Raw genomic sequence first — 16,593 nt, forward strand, 5'->3', positions numbered from 1 at the left:
TGATATTGTAAGCGCAAATTACAATTCTGATTAATTATTAATCGACCACTTCGTGCTTTTTTATACACGAGGAGCGGTAATTGCCGTAGACGGGCCGAGACTACCGAGATCCGGTCGCGAAACATCTCGGTACATTAACGCTTCGGGGTTCGCTTAAATTTGGTGGTAAGCTGACCACGAGCTTCGATCGCATACCAAAGCATGTATGTACGATAATATTCGTCAATGCCTTTGGTTTCTGGCTAAATTGTTTTCGGTCCGAAAGAGAATGCGAGTTCGTTCCTGTAGGAATTTTTTTTTTCCTCGGAAGCAAAGGCAATAACGAATATTACCGTACGACGATTTTCAATATTCGTAAAACGAAAATCAATTTTTTTCTCTTTCTTTCGAACAACAGATTGCATCGATACTTGTGTGTCTGCAAACGCGATGACAAGTGTTTGAAGCACATCACGGGTAGCAAGAATTTTGAAACGCATCTTCTTCTTTTTTTTTTTTTTTTTTTCTAATCGAACGTCAAAACAAAGACGGTTATCTTACACGGAATCTAAGGTATATACTACTATATACGTTGCGTAAGATATAACGTGAGAATCGCATGCATGCAGAACAAACGCTTGACTGGGCAATAAAGTCTAACCAAGTGCAGCTTGGACAAAAGGTTCATAAAAACCGTGTACGTTATACAACGTTCTCAGCCTAAATCGGCATGGTCATTTACCGTCTCAACTTGTACACAGGTATAATATACGGTATCCGCGTGACCGGGTCTAAGCGCGTCGAGGAATAAAATAGAACGAGGGCATCGGACGTGTTGCGACAGACGAGATATTTCACCTGTAAAATCGTATACAGAAATAATTGAATGCTTTCGAATTACAAATTCATACCGTGACGGCCATCACTTGTCGACGAAGGACGCGCGCCCTTCCTCAAAACGCTATTGCAATTTTCGACCCTCGCCCGCGATCCAAGTTGACAATTCTGACTCCCGCAGCCCTCGAAGGCTTCGACGGTGATCGTTTCTATTTTTTTTTTTTTTTTTTTACTTGACTGAAAAATGACCTCATCGCAACGCACCGTCGCATTGATCGATAAGCCATCATTCGTATCGCCGAACTCGTGTCGTAACGCTGCAAAATGGATTATCATTACGTTGTTTTTTTTCCCCTCTTTCTCGCAGAGTAATTACAAATCAACCGAATCGGTATTTTCCCGTTTGACAGCGTCGAACGTGACGCGTTGTACGGCTGGTCGTATGCTGATTCGATAACAGGTGTGAGATTGGCGTGTAATCCATACGTATCGCTTTACAACGGCGATCCGCACGAGCCGGCCGCTGCTGCAGCCCCGTTTGATTGATATGCGATAATATCGGCTGCATATACTCCTATTTACACGCCACACCTCCGCTCCAAGGACAGATTTTAATCCCTCGTTGAATATTCCACCACTTATGTGGAAAATCTCGAAGGTGGATGTAACGCAACGGGTATTATAAGTATGTACAAGCGATATAATGGTGCGGCACCTCTGACCGCGGCGTGCGATGACCACACCCTCGGATGTGGGTGGAGGAAGAATTATTGACGGCGTCGCTCGTCGTCGCACACGCGAAACCGACGACTTTGACGATCCCTCAAGCTCACCGCTACTGAGGGTAAGGCTTGCCCGTTGATTAGGGCCTTTTCAACACGATGCACGGCGCGGACGAAAGACGCGTAAAACCGGTGCGGTAGGAATGTCGGAACTCGATCCTTGGCACCACGCAGCCTATAATGGCTTGGTTGTTTGCATTATCGTTGAGCGTATAAAGGTGATGTAAAACTGGAGTGCGAAAGATATATGTTGCAGCAAGACGAATGCATAATACGCATAAACTGGACGCATAACATCTTAATCGACTCGATCGGTATCTGAATTAAATTCCAATTAATATATTACGAGGCGAGATAATTAACCGCTGCGATATTAATGAAAACCATTATTTTTTTGTTTTATTTTAATTTTTTACTCTTTAACTCTCTCTCTCTCTCTCTCTCTCTCCAGTTCGTTCCTTTTTATCTCAACTTATTTTTCACCACCGTCTGGAGGTGGGTACCCAAGAAACAGGAATATGGTTTTAAAAGCATCCATCATTGTGACGTAACGCACTGGATGTAGACGTATAGCGGGTTGAGTGCGCGGCGATAATTTATTGCTTTATATTCCCCCGGTCGGCCCTATTTTCGGCCTGGGGGATGCTTAAACACGTCTAATGACCCGACGTTTTCACGTATAACGAGAGATCGTCGAAACGGTGTAACATCGAGACGAATCTCTCGCCCTTCTCACCCAGCAAACCTCTTCTTCGGAACCTTTCCGCTTCTCCTCGGGTTACCGAAATCGTGGCTGCCATTCCTCGCGACTCCGTTCTAAATCCGTTCGTGAATCACCTGACACTTAGCCACCCCTCGGACCGGCACTCGGCGATAACTCGCGCGGTCCGATTCACCACCCACTCAACTTATCCACTTTAGCGGGGATCCACCAGGGCTCTGCTGGTCAACTTGCGGGTCACGCAGTCCTCAGTTTATCCCTGGAGCTATATAACCTTGTACTTCTATACTTCTCCCCTCGAACTCTTACTTCGACCACGTCGGTCCGACTCAACGGCACGGGATCAAGGAATATTTACGGCCAACGTGGCTTTTCCTTTCTTTCTTCGACGCGTCGCCGCTCACCCTCCTCTTTGCCCCATTTCCCCCTCGATTCGTCCAGAGAGAGACGAAACATCGCACACTTTAGACTTCATTTTCTATTTCTTACCTCAAGTCTGCAGCAACGAAAGTTGACAACAAACGTCGTGTGATTATGACGATGAAAAAATAAAAGTGGGTAAAATTACTTCAACCATCCCAGTAGATTGTCGTTGAATACACGGTCCCCCATTTCTTCCATGGAATAAACGCAGCAGGCTCTGTGTTCAAACTTAACATACGTAAACTGAATAACTTAGACTGCAGGCAGTCGTCCTTCCTACTTATCCTACAGGTTTTCACGCAATCTCTTTGCCTCGTAGCTACAGTCCAGGTAATTAATTCGTCACCTGATCAGCTTCGGAGGAGCTTTATAGCTGGCGGAATGTTTTACAAATCGTGCTGTACACGGCACGGCGAGAAAAGTTTTGTCTGTAATTTCATGGGTTGAACAAAATTGGAAAAAAAAAAAAAATACCCGAGCAAATCTCGTGCGACTGGCAGCTAATCGAGGCCTGGAAATACGGGGGATAAAACGATCTCAAAGCTCGCCCCTTGATATATACGCGACTATGAGAGTTAGCCATGAATTGGTCGTCCTCGAGGTGAACCTCTTCCATTGTTTCTTCATCGACTTCCGGGCCCGTTTTCCCCTCGCAAGTCAAGTCAGTCACTTCGTTTATTGTGCGCGACGGTATGAATGCCAGAACCGGGACAATGGAAATCGTACGCCGGCTCAGGGATGGGGACTTTTTAAAGAATTCTATCCCATTCGAATCTCTCTTTGTACTTCGATTCGAAGCCAAGTGTTACTCCTCGATCGGATATAATACGACGACTTAGTTTCGGAAACGTTGTACGGTTGGCTGCGTTTATTTCCCTCGATCGTTACGTTGGCATAGATAGAATGGCTTGTCAAGTCCGTCGTCATTTCATCGGGTTGCATCGTGAGACGCGAAACTGGTTCTTCACCTTCTTTACAATGTCAAGTGTTCGCTGAATCGACCCAGTTTCCATGAATAAAAATCTTTCGTTAAAAATTATTATGTCAAAAATATGTTTTTACCGTGAAAAGTTGTGCCATGGGTAACATTTTTTATTCAATGTATATTTACTCGATGTTTCTATGACTGATTTCCTCTGCAACCACCGAGGACTGTTGACTTATTTTGCAAATGAGAGTTTTCTTGAAAAATTATTTAGGCAACCGTCGGTGGACGCGATATTTTTCGAGAAATTTCTCTGTCGCGCGAATACTTTATTCGCGACAGCGCGGTACGTCCTGCGAGTTGCGGGGCGAAGGAAGAGGAGTAATCCTCGAACAGATGCATGTGCCTCTCCCTAAGGAATGACGGGATGGAAGCGAGCCGAGAGAAGGAATTGAGGGGTGGAGATCTAAGCCGATTCCCTTGCAGATCTACTTTATTTCTTTATCCCCGGTAATTAAGCTCTTCCCGTACCCCGAAGAGACACTTTTATTACAATACCGTAAGGAGGGTAATTCAACAGGGTCCATTATTACGGGGCGAATCGATTCTGTAAAAAATCACGGCCAAATGTTAAGGGGTCACATTTCAGTTTGCACGAAAAATTAATTCGTGTAACGTACAGACGTAACTACACCTATACAGTTTCATTTCTACACATTATCTTAAACTTGAATTGATTCTTGTAATAACTAACAGTTAGATATCCTGACTGTGAAATTCCATCTTGATATATCTGACTTAGACCCAGTCCTAGGCCGATTTCGCCGACTTGTCTACGTTTCTGTTACAAAGAAGAATGTCAAGATATAATACCTGTCAGCCAGGCAATAAAATTTCACTCGCGAAACGTGAGTTGCATACCGTGCTGGGCGTGAATCATCGACGGACGTAGGAGCGCGATTGTTAGAATGATTAACATGTGTGACGGGTAGTCGATGGATATATAACTGGTTCGGGAAATGCATTCGTGGATTTCGATCTGGATAATTGCATCGCCCTAACAACGATACGTGTTTTCGGATACGTGTGTCAATGTATTCTCAATTTGACGTATTCTAATTTGAAACTGCTGTAAGTTATAACCATCACCGTCACAGGGACTGTGGCGAGAAATTAATTAGGATAGTTATTAATTCTGTAGGACAATCACATTTTCTGAAATTGGTGCAACGCCTGAGTCAAGAACGGAACAGCCAGAAAATTTACCAGAGTAATTAAAATCCGAATCTCGATAGCAAAGCTTCGGAGTTTCGTTGAAAAAAGAAAAAAAGGATACGTGAGAAATATTCTTAAACTACGATAACTTTCATCTGTAAACTTCCGCAGCTTTTTTGAATCTCGTACGGATATTCAGACAGGATATTCAGACACCGCTGCCAATCCCTTGTTAGATCCAATTTGCTCGAGTGCTTCGCTACGATTTAGAGGGCGGAGGACACAGTTTGGACGGTCTAAAATCATACCTATTTTCAGGAGTTTTTTCCTAAAGAAAATGACAACACTTGAAACAATTTGAGTTCGAGAGCTTTATTATTTATAGTTTCAAGAACATTTCAACATTTTTACATCGAACTTAATAACAGAATGGCGGTATGGCGCACATAAGTAGCAAACGACCACGTTTTCGATCCGGTGGCGTAGATTCCTCGGTCAATTTTTTTTATCCGATCGACTGGAAATCTTGACTCAATCTGTAAAACTTGTTTATCGATACAAGCTGGTGGCTAGATTTTTCAATTTAAATCTCGACATTTCTTTGTACAAATTTATTTTTCAACAATTTTGTGGCCAAAAAATGAAATTACTTCTTCACAATCGTATATATTTAAAAAAAACTTTCGAGCTGAAACCTGAGTAGATGCTTTTAACGCAAAAACTTTTTTCCATCTACCGTACCTCTCCAAACGATCGTCTACGATTGATGAAATTCAAATCTATCGAATCCTTCCGCTTCTCGTATCCCACACGAAGCCGAGACAGCTTTTGCGAGTGTCGTCGCGCCGTCTATCGTCACACCGACGAACCAAAAGCTCTCCGTCGTTCCAAACCCGTCCGCCAGATGGCGGATCGATGGCCGATCCGGAAACTGAGGGAAACAACAGGAGCTCGGCAGGAACATGACGGCATTGCGTCGCAACGTCAAGTGCGGAGGTCTGGTTAAAAAAATTTCGTTAATAAACGAGTTACTCGTGTTAATAAATAAATGTGAAGAGTGAGCGTGATCGTTTGCTGGATATGTGCTGTGATTTATGACGAAAGGAACCGCCCTATGTGGCCGGACACATTCCGTGGATACGTATTCGATAAAGCAGAATAAAAAAGGAAGTTTCTCGCCCGCTATCACGATATCAATTCGTTTGGTGCGTATTATTATTATCGCTGTTATTGTCGTCATTCCTCTCCGCGTATTTTTTCCAGTCCCAGCCTCCGTCTCCGCCTCTCCCACCGTTTTTCACACTCTATCGAGCGATCTCCTCTTCGTCTCGACTTATCCTCGCACCTAATTAGAATTACCTACTATAATAATACGCACGTCCGATACCCTCGAGTCTGTTCTATTTCATTCTATCCTAGCTTAGCTTGGCGTTTATTTCTCGCCTTGCCTCCTCCCCCCTCCGTCCCTCCGTCCCGCGCACACACACTCGCGTTTCTTTCGCCACGCACTCGCGGCACGCGAAATGCCAAAGGTGGCGAAAAGTAAAATAATGATTTCTTAATGCGTCACACCCCGCGATTCGTGTATTACGTGTAATACGTGCGCCGTACCTCGACCCTGAAGTAAACCTAGGCACGTACCCCAAATCCCCCCCCACCCCTCTTCACTCGCCGACCCGCTTCGCGATCGTCTATCGATTTCGGGGCAAATACCGTACTACGCACGCAGGGTGGAGATCCTGCATCGCATACGTGTACACGTTGTACGTACGGCTCGTGCATGCGTATACGCGTACCCTCGTAAATACACCCATATTATATATTTAATAATACCAATCGAACGTACGTACGTACGAAAGGTCGCGGGTGTGTTCCGTGTTGTCATCTAGAGGGCATTGACCCCTAAGCGCTACCCCCACCCCGTCCCTCGTTCTTCGTCCTCCTCCTCCCTTCCTTCTCTTTTCCCTTCACAAACCCCCTCGACCCACCCCGCGGTGTCTTACCCCTCGCTTCACCCCAGCGCTACTACATCGTACCTTTATTATAAGTAGGCATATCTGTGTGCCTGCGTGTGTGTGTGTGTGTGTGTGTGTGTGTGTGTCGGAGGCACAGCTCTACCTGCCTGTATAAGCGATACTGGTATTACTTTGGCCCTGTGTATAAACGTAGCGTTCCAGAAGCGGCGTGAAAGGCGTCAACGGGTGGCGGGGAGAGGGGAGGGGGGGGGGTCAGTCATTCACACCGAGAGAACGGGAGGAAAACTTGAAAGGAAATTCACGCATCTACGATCTTTGTTCCTATTTTCAAACGCATGCCTGCCGTCTGCCTTATGCTGCGCTATTTTCTTTCGCCGCGTTCGCATTGTAGATTACAGACGGTCGAGACTGGTTCGTCGCGTGGTCTTTTTTTCCCCTCTCGTTTCTTCTTTCTTTTTCTTATCGCGCACTCCGTCTCACGGTTCTTTCGATTCACGTAATACGCGTCAGGGGCGGATACAGAAGGTTCACGCTGGAGGGAGGGGAGGTTTGAAATATATATCCGAATGAGAGAAATTTTTGTACAATGGAAGCTATGCGGTCCTATGGATCATAATGACTGAAAAACAATAGTTACGAAAGCACAATTTATTACTCTACATTCTACGTTAAATTTCTTATTTAATTATATACATTTGCATTTGTGAAACATGAATATTGCCTATTCACACGTATTGTGAAACCGTAGACTAGTGTTCACGTCATATATATGTAGAAATATAAATCATTATTTTGGAATTGCAAATAATTGCACGTATCGTAATAAAAAGAAACTCGAAAAATTCCTGCTAATAACCCAACGATTGCTGTCGCATACTTGTAACATATAAATATCATCCCAACTAAATTACATTATTTCTTGGGAAACGATTCGAATTCAATTGGATATGACGATGTTTGCCTCAATTATAAGAGGGCTATTCAAAGTTGGTCCGAGAAAGTCTCCTCGTCTCTGATATGTTAAAATTATTTTCCGCGCACGGAGCCCCCTCCGGATCCGCCGCTGAACGTACGTAGTACACACACCTTCGTCGGCCAAGACGTATGACGTAATTAAACACACGCGCTGTTTTAACTGGTCCGCCCGAACCGCGGCAGCGCCGATCTCGAACCTACACGGCACGGCATACATACATTACCGTTTTACGAGCAGATAGCCGTACGTGCGACTCACACGCGCGTATGCATTCGTCAATCCGTATTAGACACGTAGTACGTCCTCGTCTTCCGCTGCGCCAGCGCGCTGCTTCGTCTCTGTCCAGCCTGCGACACACCGTATGGTAGGGGTACGTTTGTCGTAGAGACGCATCGTCTACCCATGCCTACGCGACATGTACGAACATCCGTGCGTTCGATGCGAGAGCAAGGCAGGGGCCGAGGGGGATAAAGAATCGGGAGAGACGCGAAGAAGTTTCCTCAGCTTTCAACTTTGACGAATTTACGCCGGCCCCTGGAATTTATTTGCGCGCGTATGCAAGAGCATTCATTGATAATCGACGCTTCGGCGGCTGTGCTTGCGCGGTGTGTGCGCTTGTACAACGAGTTATTTCTGGAGATTACACGCGGTCGCGGTGGCGGATGGAAACGGCTCACCGCCTTTCCTTGCGATCCCCGCATATCCGTGCACGTCTCGTTGCGGCGTCCCGCGCTTCGGGCCTGACCTGCGTCACGGCAAAATTTCTTGATAGGATCGAGATAGCGATTGAGCACGATCGCTGGTGGCGGAGGTCTCCTTTTTCCTTACGAAGAAGAAAAGAAACGATTCGGGGAGAGGGGGAGGAAATCCGTTTCCCTCAGCGCCGTATCGTCGCCGTCGGGACGGTGAGGAAAAATTCTTGGTCAGAAGCCGCGCGACCGGGCCAATAAATTTTATTGCGCCGCGGCCGCCGCGGCTGGTTTCGTTCGTCGTCGACGCCACGCTGCGCGTACGCCTCGAACACCGTCAGCGCCCGACGGACGACGGACGTCGACGACGACGACGTCGACGCAGCGTCGCTGCGCGGCACTAAAATCGAGGAACCGAGAGCGAATATAGGTCAGGCACTCCTCAACATTGGGGTCATTGCCCCAGGCCCCCCAGGCCCCGCTCCGCCGATAGAGAAGCTCTCCCCCGACATCCACCAACTCCGCGTCGCTCGTCTCTCCTTACCGACACCTGTTCTCTGTCACTAGATGACACTACATGTGTCGAAGCACGCCGAATGCACGCAAACTCTTCCTCCGTCCGCGTGATCTCAATTTTTTTCAAGTATTACCGAAAATGGGATCGGGACCTTACCGAGGGGCAAGGGGTCAATCGTCTCTGGGCACAATGTCCGTGCGACGGCGTGACGGGCGACGTTTCGATATGGAAAACACCAGGGGGTCCAAGCTGTCAGGGAAATATGGAAAACCGGAAATTTTCGGGGGATCGGCATGCGGCTGGAAAAAGAGGGAAATATCGGGTAGTTCGGTTGTGTGTTTTGGAAATTTTTTATTTCATTCTTCACTGGTGTACCATTCTGCGAAACGAATTTGGGGGGACGGTGTGAAAAAGGTGTAAAAAAGGTCGAAGAAAAATATGATATTTGGAGGAATTTTAAGAATTTATAGATTTATTTACACCGAACGAAACATTGGACTCAACTTACGATGGAGACATCCGATCTCTAAGATACAACTAATTTTCATGAAAAAAAAAGCAAGTTTGTCAGTAAAGTTGGGTTGAAATGAATCCTGGAAAATGTCTGTTTTCATCTGGGAAATTGGGAAATGTTGGAATATTTGATACGTTTACGACGCTAGACACCCTGAAGATGGAACACCATTCAGCTCTATGAACGATGAATTCTATCAAACGTCGAGCTTTTTCGCGGCGATCGAAGTAAATCATCGATCGCAAAAATAAATACTTGAGTTCTGTGGTGTGACGCTGAGTACTAGCCGCTTTCCAAGGACGAATCTGGATCACGGCCCTCGGAATTGAGGACAAAGAATTATTTTTCATCTCGTTGAATTCGTGCCTCGAAATGTGCAATTACAAAAGTAAAAAACAAATAACAGGAATTTCGCAAAATAATTCTACTTAACGAAAGTAGTTGTTCGTTCGGTCGAAATAATTGAAGAATTATCTTCGAATCCGATTTCATAATTAATTAACCGAGGTCGACTCGTCGCGGGCATTCCACGTTACGACGACATTCAGAAATTATACCCAAGTGGGGAAAAGAATCCGCGAAGGCGTGTGAAGTTGAAAAAATTGGACTCCTTGGGGGGGGATCCCGATCTCGGTTCCGTCCGTCGCGACGGCGTCGCGTGCGAATTAAGTCAGCACTTAGAGGCGGTGCGAAGGGTTCAAGGTCGCCTTGGCTAATTTGCCATTGGAGTCGTCGTCCTTCTCTCTCGCTCTCGCGCGGGTGGGTTTAAATATAAGTCCAGGCGACGCGCGGCATCCGCGGTCACGGGGTTGGAGCCCATGTAACGCGTCTCGTGATATATTTACCATCGGTTGCTCCGCGGGTTCACTAGCCTCGTAGGTAGGCATGCACGCACACCCACACGCGCATTCCTGACGTAAAACGACAATTTACGCCACCGTCCGCCCCCGATGGGAATATGCGAATATGCGAATATGCGAATACGCGTGTGTTCGCGCCTCCTGGTGTAGGCGACGCCTCTGCAGATCCCGTTGTAATACAGGCACGTCACGGGTTCACCATGGGATATACGTCCACCTGTCCCGTAACAAAACCCCATTCGTCCTGCTGGTCTTACTGTTCATCGTAATTCCGCACCCCGTGCTTTATTATGATTCTTTGCACGCGTGCACTAATGTATCAAGTTTATATATATATAAACCAAACTCTGCACTTTGTTCCTTCGGAAAAATGACTCACGGTGTGTATATTTCAATACCGAATACAAATAATCGTTGATATATATATATGTACTCGGAACATTGCGAAAACATTGAATTCATTCCAAAGCCACTGTTTTCGGTTGGACAAATTTTCGATATACTTCCTGTACCTGTCCAGATAACCGTAAGACGAGCAAATTGTACGAAATTTAATTTCCACATTATATTTATATATGTATATCTCGGTTGGAAATGATGAATGGGAGTCAAATCGAATGAAAGTTATGCAATGTACGAGGCGCTTAACGAGGCCGCGCTCTCCTGAAATCCGAATTTTAAAACACTTGGAAAAAGTAAAGAGACATCGCAATTATTTCGATACTAAATCTCCACCCCATGTACGATAATTAGGTATATACATATAACATAAGCCTCGCGCGATAAGGTTAACAAAAAAAGAGGGTGGGCATTCCGTATGTAACAAAATGTTTGACACCTATTAGAAGACGAAGCTTTTATAACTTCAAAAGATGAATAAGAAAAATAATTTAAAAAAAAAATCATTATTATTGGATCGCTTTTTGACGTAAGAATGAACATGAGAGCTCATCGCAATATTGCAACATCTCTCTGAATAGATATTTTTCGACCCGTATCAATAATAATAATTTCTTTTTTTTCTCAGATTATTCTTCTCATTCACCTCTCGAAGTTATGAAATCCTCATCTTCCGACAGGTGTAAAAAATTTTCTTACATTCTGTAAGATTAATGACAAAGCCGATCTGAGTCATCGACGTAGAATCTCGATCGAGATGTCACGGAATGCCCCATGTATAATGTATATATACATATAACAAGCCGTGGCTCGCACGGTCGTTTCCTCCGACGAAAAACCTCAAGATCTATCCGCCGCGATGAAGAAGAACCTCCGGGCTTCGACCCCGGATCATGAATCAGCGGCCCAGAATGTCGTCGGTCGAGCCGTCGCGTCGTCAGAGGTCTTGCGGCGCTTTTTTACTTGTCATACTTACCTGCGTCCGAGGCGGCATGTCTCGTAGTCGCGAGAACCGTTTGATATTGGGAAAAATTTTCGCACCTCGTTCCCCGGTTTTCGACTGGCCGCGCGTGCGGGAGATTCGCGCCTCCGTCCTCCGGCCTAGATTCTTTCCGTCTCCTTTCCTTCTTCCATTTTATTTATAGAGATGGACTTGGGCGTCCGTAGGTACATACACTTGGGAATAATATACACACTCGTTATAACCTCGCACCTGACTTTCGGCCAGAAAATAGTTGCTCATTGTTATCCCTCCGTGGCTACGTTGCGGGCTAGAATCGTTGTTGTTGAACGCTTTCGTTCTCTTTTTAGAATTCCTCCCGTTCTTCTTCTTCTTCTTCTTCCTCTTCCTCTTCCTATTCGCGTCACTAAAGCCCCCGTTACCGGATGATGAATAACAATCTGTCAAGAAACATAATTATTATACGACTACTCGGTGTTTGGCACTAGTTATCGCGCCAGATTATACATGTATGTACCGTACCACTTTGTTTTTTTTTTTTTTTTATCTCATTCCCAACGACTCCACGATAATGTTCTTTTCGTCATAATAATTGCGCAATATTCAGGGACGCCGAGATGAGTGAGAATTTTCCAGCAATTAGTAGCGCCATGGATTCTTCTTGCGACGACTGTCGGGTCAAAGTTGATTGTAATTTTTTGTAAAATTGGTAACGTGACGTTTTTTTTCAATCGCTAATCACGAATCTGAAGTCGGATTTGAAAAATTTAAATATGGCGTATTCAACAAGTCGAAAAACCTGAAAATATTTGGATTTTGATGAAAATTGGTACCCGTCGGTTTGTTGGGTGGCTGAGCACGAATCTGAAGTCAGATTGCGATATCCAATATGACGTTCCAATATGGCGGAAAATAATCTAAAAACATTCCGATTTTGGTAAAAATTGGTAGGGTGATGTTTCTTGTTTGTAACAGTGGATCCACTCTAGTGGTTCAAAATAATAAAAATCGTCATATTTTCATGCAACACGGTATCCGAGGGCCTTAAAATTATTAATCACGAATCTGAATCTGTAGTTCGATATTCGAATTGGATATTATTCGTTTTTCCCTCCACAAACTTGGAACTAACAGTCTGAGAACGGGAAGTTCGAGAGCTGGCTCACGGCCAGTCCAAAGCCGCTTGTTTCTATTGCGGACAACTGCGTTACGTACAATCCTAGGTGTACGTAGTAACGCAAATTTTTCTCAAATATAAATTAGGCGTAGTAATAATAATAATGATAATGATAATGATAATCGCTACAGATCGCATGCCCAAGCCATAACAAGTTGTACCTACACGTACAGAGTTGGGCAAGATTACGCAATGAGCATTTCATTTCCCGCGCGAAACCGGCCATTCGCCCCACTTACGTACGCAACGGAATCTGCGACCGACTTTTTCCCTGCTACGATGTACCGGCACTTCTGAACTATACCGGATACAAAACTTCCTTATGTAAGCCAAAACGTGATACGATAGATAGTAACACGCATACCTAAGATGATTTTCACACGCACGCGTCGTCGTCGTGAGCATTTTTACGTTCACGCGACACGTACGTATATTTCGTGCAGATGATACGTGGGCGGATGGGTCATAGAAGTTAATTAATAAGCCAGAACCAATGCCCGTAATTTTGGTCCGATATCGCGGGCCTATCTTTGTATCCAATTTGGGCGCGATTAGGCAAAGTTCATTGATTATTTTCCCCGAAACCCGACAAATTCTTGGCGACGGTTTTCGCCCGTGAAATTAGCAATACCGAACAGAGGTTTCATCGAGACGATGAATCGTAGAGTTTACGACAAACGAGAAGTCAAACGAACCGGCGAACGAAAGAAATTTTTTCTCGCTCCTCTCTGACTCTTGTCAGAATATATCGACCGTGTACGCGGTGTAAATTTTCAAAGAAAAGATCCTTTCTCCAGAAACCTTGCGAACGTTTATGAACCTCACACAACGGCCAGTAAATTATTGCCGTACGTATGTAAAAAATACCGTACGGATCGTGTCATTCTGTACACGTCTCTGGGCAATCTGCAATTTCAATAAATTAGTCGCATTCTTTTCTTCTTTCCTTTTTCTTTTTCTCCCACTTTTTACGGCGTAAAAGCGATTCGGCGACTCCGCTTCGGCTGCTACTCAAAACCCCGCAGGAAGGCAGCGCAGTCGCCGCTAATCTCGCATAATTTGCATCGAACACCTACGCAGCTATAAACAACATATATATATATATATATATATATATATATATATATATGTGTGTGTGTATGTATATATTTTCATTTTCATTTTCATTTTCATCGTCATCGTCATCATCCATCTCCAGCCACAGCGAGGAATAGCGAGCATCGCTCAATCCGTGCGCTCGAATCACGTCGTTCCGTTGACCTTTCAACTTTTAGGTATCCATAGGCGTACGCGTGGAAAGCAGCGCTTATCAACGAGCCTCGAGTGGTACGCGGGATTACGACCTTCTCCTCTTCTTCTCCTCCGTTTGCATCGTCCGACTGTCGCATTCCGAGCCAATTAATCACCGCTAAACAAACTGCGGCTAAGATTGCAAATATTATTGGGATTGAAAAATCAATCCGCATCGCGCAGCAGCAAAGCGATCCGATAAACTATACATGGGTATCCGTCGCTGGCGATATTTATGCACTTATTGCTGATCGGAGCGCGCGTTCGTGTTTTCTAGCGTCTTGTACGTATCACTTATGTGTAAAGTGCGTCGCAAATCGCCCGAGGCGACACACATAATACGCTTATTATTATTTATCGATAGCCGAGGACCGCCTACTTGTGCATGCATACATTATACGTTGTTCTCCTCTTCCTCCAACTCTCTCTCTCTCCCTTCGATATAATTATCTCCGATGCATGCAGAGTAGATGGGAACGTCTGTGTGCGCTAGTTTGTCAATCGTTGGTTGGTTAGTTCGTAAACAAGAGGTCTACCTACAATCTACTACTCTGTGTAACATTGTACGTAGGTGTGCGCAAAACCTCTTTATAATTCTCATCCATATCAGTTTGCCCCGATAGATTTCTTTCGACGACTGATTTAATAATAGCTTCAAAGTACGGCGTAGCTATTGTAGAAAAAATATTAATAATAATAATAATAATAATAATAATAATAATAATAAATCAATAAAGTAATACATATTTATCGTATTCTCATCATTCGAAGAAGAGCTTCGCGCGATGAGTAACAATTTTTGTATTTTATTATTGTTGTTGTTGCTGTTGTTGCTGTTAATTGAGAGTTCACGGTTTTATTTCAAACTTATTCGATCGTCATTTCGAATATAGATATTGTCAGATTATACAGTATACTTTGGATCATGTGATTTTCATTTCGATTTCATACCTATCCATAAGAGTTGAAGAATTTGAATATTTCTGTATAAAAGTACGTAAATTCAGTACAGTTTGTACGAGAGACCGAGAAAATTGCCGTCACTGTTTGCATGTAACATAGATTCCGCATCACTTTTTAATATAATTTATTGTCAGACGTTACAATTCCGACAGCAGAGTAAGCGCAGTTTTAAATCTATCACATAACAAATGTAGGTACATTATACGTAACATATAAGTGTACAATAAAATTAGCATTCGCTGCTATAATACACAGCGAAGTAAAATCTCTCTACTTGGTATAACAATAACAGGAATAACAACAACAGGCGCGTAAGGATCCGCGGCTTGCAGCTTTGATCCGTACATGGTAATTCCGCCGTCCGGACGACTCGACTTCATTCAACCTGGCATCTATCATTTCGCGATATTTCGTCGGCGGGAGTTGCACAAAATTATTTTACTCCCCGAGGCAGGTTGCGCAATCGTTCGATCGTCCGCGCGTATCGCATTTTCGAATTATCGCCGCAATTCCCCGACTCCGATTATGCGACGTGGTAATTGTACGATATTGGAATCGTATTCCGTGCCCGCCATGCCTCCCGGGTAATCGCGAATAGAACTGCTGTTGCTGCGCAGAACATGCACCGGGGATATTTTTGCCCGTGGAAATAGCGAAGAATAATTGTGTAAGTGCGGTGCGTTTGCGGCCAACTCTGTACGTATGTATACGTATACGTATCGGGCCTAATACGTATACGTACGATACGACGCGCATAGCTGCACCGCGGCGGGATGGATAAACTATGCGCTAGATAGAGACAATGTTGACTTTCTTGGGAAACAAAGTGGCGATACCGATGCTTCTTTCCCTGACGCATCATCTGGCCAATGTCCAACTATGTTATAGCATAGGTATAGCTCCTCTGCATCTATCCGTGGCATACGGATACACGCAACGTAGGTATTGAAAATGTCTCGATCATCTTTTCCCCCTCATCGTTTGTTATACCGATAATCCGTTGAACTCCATCCTATTTCTCGAGAAGTAATTATAAGTCCTTGTGATTAAAAGACGTATTGTAAGCGATTCTGGACGGAATTATCCTCGTTACTGATTCAACTTTATCGTAATTATTACATCTCCGTTGTTCCGTTCGCCAAGCTTTCGCGAATTAACGTTTTTCAAACGACGATCTCTGCAGACTGCGAGTGCTCGGTGACGGGGGAAAAAAGTCCTAGCGGCAGTTTGGTTTTGACCGATTCTTACATAATTCCACTTGCCTGCAGTTATAGCACGATTACACGCCTGCACCTATTTCATACGGACTGAAACGGAGTCGTATTTATGCGCTGTTTGAAGGTTGACTAGGTCAGGCGAATTACGCAATCGACTTTGAACGGTGCACCT

General features: G+C 44.5%; 1 protein-coding gene across 1 annotated transcript in view; it reads left to right on the top strand.

Annotated features, from left to right (window-relative positions):
- Positions 1 to 5,837: 5,837 nt before the first annotated feature.
- LOC124175025 (circadian locomoter output cycles protein kaput-like) overlaps positions 5,838 to 16,593 on the top strand; it is a 79,832-nt gene continuing 69,076 nt past the window's right edge. Inside the window, exon 1 of the mRNA XM_046554827.1 lies at positions 5,838 to 6,087. The gene's annotated coding sequence lies outside the window, so the exon portion shown is untranslated. The remainder of the gene's footprint in view (positions 6,088 to 16,593) is intronic.

Source organism: Neodiprion fabricii, chromosome 2 (assembly GCF_021155785.1).
Source record: "Neodiprion fabricii isolate iyNeoFabr1 chromosome 2, iyNeoFabr1.1, whole genome shotgun sequence".
Taxonomy (NCBI): Eukaryota; Metazoa; Arthropoda; class Insecta; order Hymenoptera; family Diprionidae; genus Neodiprion; species Neodiprion fabricii.